General features: G+C 36.1%; 1 non-coding gene across 1 annotated transcript; it reads left to right on the forward strand.

The window, feature by feature from the left end:
• Positions 1 to 7403: 7403 nt before the first annotated feature.
• On the forward strand, positions 7404 to 7510 carry LOC122101155. Its single transcript, XR_006146321.1, has one exon. It is a non-coding gene; the product is annotated as a U6 spliceosomal RNA (small nuclear RNA).
• Positions 7511 to 9857: the final 2347 nt, after the last annotated feature.

A 9857-nucleotide genomic window follows, 5' to 3' on the forward strand; every position in this document is an offset into this window, starting at 1 on the left:
CATCTCTGAGTTTATTTCCTTGTGTGCTCTTCTTCTTCTGATAAGATTTGCTAAGGGTCTGTCAACTTTTGTTAACTTTTTGAAGAACCAACTCTTTGTTTTGTTGATTCTTTCTAGGTTTTTTGGATTCTAATTAGTTTAATTCTGATTTAAATTTAATTATTTTTTCAATCTACTGGATTGGTGCTTATTTTGTTGCTCTTTTTCATGAAGGTTCAGATGTCTAATTAAATTGTTGTTTTCAGATCTCTCTAATTTGTTGATGTAGAAACTCAGAGGTACAAAATTGCCTCTGAGAACTGCATTTCTTGTGTCCCAGAGAAGCTGGCAATTTATGTGTTCATTTTTGTTGAATATCACGAACATTTGCGTTTCCTTTCTAATCTCTTCTATGACCCATTGGTGATTCAACAGTGTGTTGTTCAGCCTCCATGTGTTACAGGACTTTTCTTTGGTGGCTTTTAGTGTTGAGTTCTAATTTTATTCCCTTGGATGCTGTTTCTTGGCCTTTATTGTGGTCTTATTGGTTTTCTATGTGTAGGACATCTTTAAGTATCTTTTGTAAGTCTGATTTGGTGGTTCTAAAAGCGTCTTGTATCTGCATAGGCTTATCTTTTTGCATGTTTGGAAAGTTCTCTACTAAGATTCTGTTACATAAAATTTCTAAACCATTAACTTCTGTCTCTAGGTGCTCCTCTACACCCATTATCCTCAGGTTAGGCCTTCTGATGGTGCCTTCCAAATGTTGAATAGATCTATCATATTTCTTGGATTTGTCTTGGATAGTTATACATTCTTTCTCTATAATATCTAGGCTGTCTTTTATCCCTGAGATTCTATCTTCTGCATGGTCTAACTGACTGTCAAGATTTTCTACTTTGTTTTTTATTTCTTTTCCTTCTAATTGTTTGGCTTTGATGGATTCAAATTCTTTGTTGGAGCTTTGTTTTAGGTCTTGTATGAACTTTACTTCCTTAATTTGGTGTTCAGTTTTTATTCTCAAATCACTTAGATTATTCCTTATGGTTTCCTAGGACTCCCATTCCTTTTATTGGGCTCCATTGGGCATTCCCCCCTCTGAATTCATTCAACTCTCTATTCATAGATTCCATCAATGCCTTTATTGATTTAGTCTATTGTCATCCCTCTCTCGCAATTCCTGTATTACTCTTTGATTAGCTTCCTCACAATCATGCAATTCCTGTCTTTCTCTTTGACTGATCTCAGCTTTCTCATGCGATTCCTGTATTTCGCTTTCACTGTTCTCTACCTGTTCATGCAATTCCTGTATTAATCTTTGAGTAGCTTCCTCATGTTCATAAGATTCCTGTATTAATCATTGGTTCGCCCCCTGTTGCTCTCTATCACACTCACAGAGTCCTTTGCAAGTTTTCAATCTATTCATTCACCATGTTTACAAGGAGTGTTTGTAGAGCTTTTTGGGAACTCTTCTCTGCATTATTCATTAACTAATCGGTCTCCTGATTATCATGAGTGGGAATTCGTATACCAGGACTTGCCATTTTTCTTGTTTTTTTTTGGCTTGTTTTGCCCATTTGGTATGAAGGTAAAACCAATTTGTGCTAGAACACTATTTTAAGGCAAGCATCAACTGGAGTTCTGTAGTTGCACAGTCAAAATGTCTGCAGATACAATCTAGTTCATCAGATACAATCTATTCAACATCAAACAACCATGGACTAAGGGGCTAATAAATGCAAAAAGGATTTGACACACCAGAAATTATTAGGTTTAGGGAGAAATGTGGAGAAAAATGGGATTAGAAGGATGTGGAGAGGTAAGAGAAGAGTGAATTTAACCAAGTCCTAATTTCTGAGTGGGAAATGGATTGGACAGAATGATAAGAGAGAGATTTTAAAAACTAAAGAAAAAAATGGATAAACAAAAATTTAAATTTAAGAAGTGAAACACTTAAAAATTATGTAAATTTAAAGAAATGATATTGAGAGAAGAAAAGGAAAGGATGAAATGAGAGGACGGATAGAAAGGAAACATGAAAAACTAAAAAGTTAAAAGTTTTAAAATTAGTTAGTTGAAAATTATATTGGTATAAAGAGATAATACTGCTATTAAAGAAGTTAAGCCTAAGACGTTTTGAATAGAGTAATAAATTTCTGGATTAAGTATAAACACAATGGGGAATAAGGTCTAATAATCGACCACAGGTAAATATCTGGGGATGAGCAGAACGGCAATTAACTCAAACAAAAAAAGAAGAAAGAGAGAAAAAAATGAAAACAATAAAAAAGGACCAAAAGGTCAGAAGAGATTAAACACACACACACACACACACACACACACACACACACACACACACACACACACACACACACACACCAAAAATAAAAAATATGAGAAAAAATTAACATCAAACACTTAAAAAAATAAAAATTGAAAAAAAGGTTAAAATAGAGTTCTTTGATTTTTTTTTTTTTGGATGGGGGTAATGGGATGACACTGTATCTCCCCTGTGTCCATATCCAGTCTCTTGGTTATGCTTGCTTATGCTTGTGTGCTTGTGGTGTTTGGTTTTCGTTTTGCTTGATTGATTTCTTAAGTTAGTATTTTTGGGCAGGCAGAAAAATGCTCTGCTTTACTCAGGATTTTGTGATCCTCCTCCCAGGCTATTTCAGTGGGAGGGAGATCTGCTTTGAGTATCACAAAAGAGGGAGATGGCTGTTTCCTCCAGTGTGAAGATGCTGTGATGAGTCTAGGTTCTGGGTAGGGTTGAGGCCTTTTAGGAAACAATAGCTTTTCCCTGAGGCGCAACTCCTGAAATACTCATGGAACCCATTCTCAGGGTTTATGTTTACTGAGCTTCAATTGTTTGTCTAGGCTACTCTAATGAGGGGCAGCCTTTAGTTTTGTTTACCCTGTGAAGGAAATCACTCCTCTGAGGACAGAGCTACCACTGGCTGGGTGGAGTGACATTCCCCTGGGTGGAGCTGACCCTGGCAGGTCATGTCTACTTCCTATGACCTGCTAAATGACTCTTTTGTTTTCTTCCAAAGCCTGAGTTGGAGCTATCTGCTCAGCCCTGAGTAGCACAGTATCAGATGGAGATCTCTGGTGGTGGGGGAGGGGAGGCCTTCCCTCCTCTGCTCCCTGAGGAGTGAGGATGTCAGGATTCTACTCATGCTGGATTGTTGGTTCCTGGGTCGTCTCTGGTCTATGATCTACAGGATGAAGATATCTGCTCCTTGTCAGTTCTTGCTGGTGTTGAGTAGAATATGCTCACCGGCCTCGTCTGGGGCCTTTGTTGTGGACTCTCTCTGTAGATATGGTGGCTATAGCCACTGGCGCTGTCCCTACTGATGCCACAGCTGTGGCTACTGGCAAGTGCTCAGGTCTGTCATCTTGCCTGGATTTTCCCTCTCTTGCCAAATTCTCTGTACTGTGATGGCACACTAACTGCTTTCTATGCAAAAGCTTGTTTACCCTCCAGCTTTTCGTCTTCCATCTTCCCCCAAATCCTCATGGTTTTTTATGAGTGGTTTTTTAGTGAAAAATGTTTTTGGTGTTTATATTTTCAGTTGGCATAAAATGAGCCTACTTTTGTCTTAATTTAATAAATAAAACTCTCTGATTCTATGACAGCATAAACTTTTTGGGTAATGGTTAAGACTAGGTTGCCTTTCTGAAAAAAATAATCTTATCACCCAAAAAAGAGGAACAAAAGGAAAATAAAATATGACAGGAAACTTATAAATCTTAATGGACTAATGGTCTGTTAGTTTGTTTTAATTTTTACTGAAAAATTAAAGTAAAACTTGACAATATTTTATTAACATATTTAAATTTCTTCATCCTTTTTATTTAAGATTCACTTTAAAAAGAAATTCAACAGGTGACAATGTTTTTTTTCCTGACTTTTCCAAAGAAATGATCATTTCATCATTATAGTGTATAGCACAATATACCCAGAAAGCATTAGTTAAGGAAAAAAATTCCTATTCTTTGGTTTGCTTCAGTGTGTATCTAAAGCTGCATATCACATCTTACCCACCCTATTGTCAGTCTTCTCATTTGAAATATTTCAATAACTTTTCATTCCTTGGTTTGTCAGCCAGCAAATCTTTATAAAACAACATGCTTTCATTCATTGTGCTTTCCAAAATGTATCTCACAAATGCCTAGAACGAAGCACAATCTGAAACATCTGTGGAGTTTTCCACCTAGAGTACAAAGTAATCACTTTCCATACTCCTTAGAACCAGCTGTTCACTAGCATTAATTGCTCTGTCACTTCCATGATTTAAAACAACAGCATTTGACAATGGCGTACATTTTAATTGGTTTACCACATTTGGTTCGTTTTCAGCAAGGACTGTCTTCACGGAAGATGGTAATAGACGAGGTTTGCAATTATGTATTTTAAAAGGGCTCTAAGTTGTGGATATTGAATATCCATTTCAGTGACTAAATATTTAAATTAAATCCTATGAAGTATACTCCTTCAATTTTCTGGCTAAAGTGTTCTACAATCGATATCTATATCTCTATCTATCTATCTATCTATCTATCTATCTATCTATCTATCTATCTATATTGTCGGCCGTGGGGCTTGAACTCTGGGCCTGGGCACTGTCCCTCAGCTCTTCAGCTCAAGGCGAGTGCTCTACCACTTGAGCTACAGCACCACTTCCGGTTTTTTGGTGGTTTATTGGAGATAGGAGTCTCACTGTCTCTCCTGCCCCGGCTGGCTTTGAACCACAATCCTCAGATCTCAGCCCCCTGTGTAGATAGGATTACAGGTGTGAGCCACCAGCGCCCAGCCAATCTAGATATTTTTATAGGAAATATTGTACGTTGTTTCCTTGGTGACAATGTAATTGGAAGACTTAACATTTTCATGCACCATTGCCGTCTTAAATGAAGTAGATGTACATGGGTTTGCATACAGAACTTTTGGAACAGCATTAATGTTGAATCTTGGATGGAATTTGATTGGGAATTGTGGTAGGTTTTCATGGTATGAGAAGAAAAAGGCCACACTAATATTTTATCTGCTACAATGCTATATTAGTTTATTCAAACACACACATACACACATATACACAGATATACACATGTGTAGTATGAAGACCCAGTAAGTATGCAAGAAAATATTTTAATAGGAATTCCATAAGATATTTAGTCTGCTGAGATCTAATTAGAATTTGTAGACATATCTAGTTGCTTCAACCCCTGGACAAGTCATTATCATTGGTGAAGGTGTTGCCATTTGAATTTAGAATGCCCCAGAAAGACTTATGTGTTAAAGAAAAATGACTTATCATTTCCTCCCAGACTGTGGAGAATACCTGAATAGTTCTTTTGGAGATTAAGTTCTTCAGAGTGAAACCTATGAGAACATGGACTGTCATCTACTTTCTTCTTTTCTCTTTAATCATTCTAGGTCAAAAATATTTCTTTTTGACATACTCCCCACCTTGACGTTGTCCTGTCATAGGCCACCAAAGCCATAAAACCAATTGAACATACACTGAAACCTTCAAACTTATAAATCTGAGTAAGCCTTTCTGCTTATTAAATGGACAATATCACTTATTATGGTAGGTTATAAAGCTAACACAGAAATCTAGTCTTTCTAACAAGGTAAAGTATATAAAAATGCTTCATTATAAAATATCTAACTCCAAGTTGTATTTTGTGTTTTTGTTTCTGTAGATCCTACAGCTTAAACTCACGGCCTGAATGGTGCTTTTGTGTTCAAGGCCAGTGCACTGCATAAAATCTGACCTGGAACTCCATTTCTCCTGTTGGTTAATTGGAAATAAGAATCTAATGAACTTTCCTATGCAGGCTGTCGTATTCATGTTGCATACTTTATGTAATGCCGATTCTCAACATTGTATAGATGCTCCAACTACAATATAAAAAAAAAAAACTTAAAACATACTAAGGATATTTGTAAAGTATAAAATGAAGGAAAAATTTTCATCCTTTACAAATCTATGCAAAATCTATGCTAAACAATTGATATTTTACTGTACCTTTCCTACAACCAGTTTGATATAGTTTAATACTTGTCACACCAAGTTTCTCTGTATTCTACTGGATATTTACTTTTTCACATATGTGTGTATATGTATACATATATGCATCTATCTATATATGTTTCAATGTCGATCATCGGACTTGAAGCTGCTTTGTTTTGCTGTTCAGCAATTGAACCTTGCCGGCTCATTCTGTGACAATATCTGTGCTCATTCTCATCATTCCTTTATTTACCAAATCATCACCTTCTAAAATCAGCTTCATTTCTTGGGTAAGTTTACCAATCAGTCCAACCAATATCCACCCAGAGGGTCTTAATAAATCAAGTTTTAAGGAAGAAGATAACATGAAGTGACAACTACAGAAATTCTACAGAGACCTGACATCTTTCACATTTCTGCCTTCCTTCTCTTCTCATTCTTCAAAAACATTGACTAACACTATAAATATACTGCAATTATAAGTTAAGGATCAGTGGGGTTTTTCCCAACCTGAAGCCTTCTTTTCCGTGATTCTTGACATAAACTTTTTGGGAGATTTTTTGAATTGTGAGGGGATTCCATCCAAAACAAAGCCATGTATATCAAGAAAATCAATATTTTCAACTCAGATTACTAAACAAAAGAGGGAGAAAATTAAGGTTAGCTATATATGTTAAGCACAAATATAGGCAATATCAAGATATCTTGAAATTGTATACTTTTATTGGATAAAGTGGCTCAATCCTGTAATATTATCTACTTAGAAAACAGAGATTAGAGTATTGAATTTCCAGGCAAGCCCAGACAAAAAAAGACTTTTCAGAAACTCTAACCATTTGCTGGGTGCAATGTGTTTTGCTTGTGTTTGGAGGACTACAGTCCAAGCAGGCCCAGCATAGTGATACTACCTCAAAATAAGCAATCAAATTACAATCTGCAGGTATGGCATAGTAGAGATGCCAAAGTTGTAAAGTTCCTTTCGTTGCTGCAATTGGTTTTCCTGTACCTCTATTTAAATATTTTTCCCTTCCCCTCCACAAATGATGCCAACATCAAAAATGTGTGCTTATGTAAGAAATGCATGATTCTAAAATTTCATGACAATTCTTTTGAACTTACTTTTTGTGGAATTGTCTAGTTTAAGAAAATCAATTACACTTTCTATATAAAAAATGTTCTGGGGCTGGGAAGGTGGCTCAGTGGTAGAGTGCTTGCCTTGCATGCCTGAGTCCCTGGGTTCAATTTCTCAGCAGCACATAAACAAAAAGAAAAAAGCTGGAAGTGGCGCTATGGCTCAAGTGGTAGAGCTATCGCTAGCCTTGAGCTGAAGAGCTGGGGGACAGTGCCCAGGCCCAGAGTACAGGCCCCACGACCGGACACCCCGGAAAAAAAACATGTTCTGTGCTTAATCTGGTAGCCCATTTACTAACATTGAAATGATACAGAGAAGATTAGCATGGCCCCTCAACAAGGATGTCTTGCAAATTCATGAGGCAATCCATATTTATACAACAACAGATGCTGGAGGGGATGTGGCCACAAGGGAACCCTACTCCATTTTTGGTGGGAGTGTAAACGTGTTCAACCACTTTGGAAAGCAGTATGGAGTTTCCTCAAAAGACTCCACATAAAGCTCCCCTATGACCCAGCAACACCACTTTTGTTCATTTTCCCAAAGGATCACAAACAAGACCATACTAAAACTACCAGCACAACTATGTTTATTGCAGCATTATTTACCATAGCTAAGATATGGAACCAACCCCCATGCCCCTCAGTAGATGAATGGATCAAGAAAACGTGGTAAATATATACAATTGCATTCTATGCTTCCATCAGAAAGAATGATATCGCCCAATTTGTTTGGAAATGGAAAGACTTTGAAAAAAATTTATTAAGTGAAATAAGCCAACTCCAAAGAAACATAGGTCCCATGGTTTCTCTTATTTTCAATAACTAATATATGTCCCGGATTATCATAAAATGTCAAAAGCTATGTGCATTTGACCAGATAAGATGATGTTAAGCTAAACGAACCCCAAGATAGGGACACAAGTGGTTCTATCTTGTTATTATTTCTAACATACAAATACTATATGATGTGATTTTTTTGTTTCTTTGTATGTTCCTCAACCATGCTATAACCCCTTTTTTCACTATATTTGAAGTTGGTGCGCCTACATCTTGTATATACGTTTCTTTAATTTGGGGAGGGGAAGGAAAAAACAAAATGCTTAAATAGGGATACGGTTTGACCCTTGGTAACAATGAGATGCACAAGACACTATGTTGAAAAATGAATTGTACAATTTAGGCAGGGGGAGGGGGAGAGGAGGAGTGGAGTGTACTTGTGGAGGTGGGAGAGAAGGGATGGTGGGGGAAAAACAAAGGAGGAGGTAACAATGCTTGTTAAGAAATGTACTCATTACCTTGCTCATGTAAATGTAACCACTCTGTGCAGTATTGTTAAAATAAAAAAATGTATAAAAATGTTCTGAGATTGAAGAGTTCATTTCCCTTATTTTACCCATATAATATCGTTAACAAATAAATTAATGCAAAACACTGACATGAAGGTATTATGAATAAATCTGTGTGTTTGTGCATGAGTGCACACGTGTTGGTGTGATCAGAATTTGAATTCAGGGCTTCAAGGTCTTGGTAGGCCTTTCCTCTCTAGATTGGTGAGTTATTATATGAGCTACATCTCCACTCCTGGCTCTTTGCTAGTTCATTAAAATTTTTGAAAAATAATCTCAAATATTTTTTTGCCCTGATTGGCTTCCAATTGTTCTCCACAGATCTCAGCCTCCTGAGTAGATATCTCAAGTAGACAAGATTACAGGTGTGACCAACCAGCACAAGGCTGTCAGAATAATTTTAAAAGTAGAAAATTTACTTCATGGGAGCCTGTTATTATCATCTCCTACTTTTAAAGCACTTTGCTTTAAAAGTAAATGTGAATTTATTGAATTAAATGTGAATTTATTTCTCTTTTGGATTCTTAAAAGACACAAAGTGATGATATTTAAATGTTTTGGTACTTTTTTAAAAGAAAAATGGAAGTGTAGGACAGAAGAAATTTGGCTGTCTTTAAAAATCAATTTATAAGCTCAATTATGTACATGATAACGCAATGTCGCCAACACAGTCTGTGCTGAAGTCAAATTGTGACAGAAAAAATCATCATGGGGAATAATTGCTATGCTATTATTTCTTGGGCAATATGAATATTGAATTTAGAGTGTAAGAGAATGGTGAGATTTTACCTACCTTTTCTGTAATTGCTGAAAGATTTTTGGAAACTTTGATTCATTTCCTTCCTCACTGTGTGTCTTTGGGCCATTCACTTAGTGCCTTTAATTACAATTTTCCCAACACTAAAATGGTAATAACATTAGCATTATAGCAAATGTTATCTTAAGAATTAAGAGAAATAAAACTTGTGAAAAATTTAACATAAACTTCTATGAATGAGCTTTGAGTTTAGCCAACAGTTTTTTAAATACTAAATAAAATGTATTACAGAAACCATTACATGTAGTGAGCAACCAGAAGTAATGTTACCTATTGACAATGCTCTGCTTCCAAGGAACCCAGGTGGATAACTTCTCATGCTGTAAATCAAAATGGTTATCTTATGTTTTGATAGTGTAAAAATATCAGGGACATTATAAAGAAGGAATGTTGTAGACAGATGTGAAGTCCATATGAAAATGTACAAAACTGATAAAACATAATCGTATCTGAACAGTATATTTTGGTTTACATAATTTAAGGTACATCACAAAGATAGGGAAAACCTAGAAGAATGAACTATCTTTTTGAAATCCTATCATAGATCCTTAGCAGGAT

Source organism: Dipodomys spectabilis, unplaced genomic scaffold (assembly GCF_019054845.1).
Source record: "Dipodomys spectabilis isolate Male_0828 unplaced genomic scaffold, ASM1905484v1 ptg000634l, whole genome shotgun sequence".
NCBI classification, from domain to species: Eukaryota; Metazoa; Chordata; class Mammalia; order Rodentia; family Heteromyidae; genus Dipodomys; species Dipodomys spectabilis.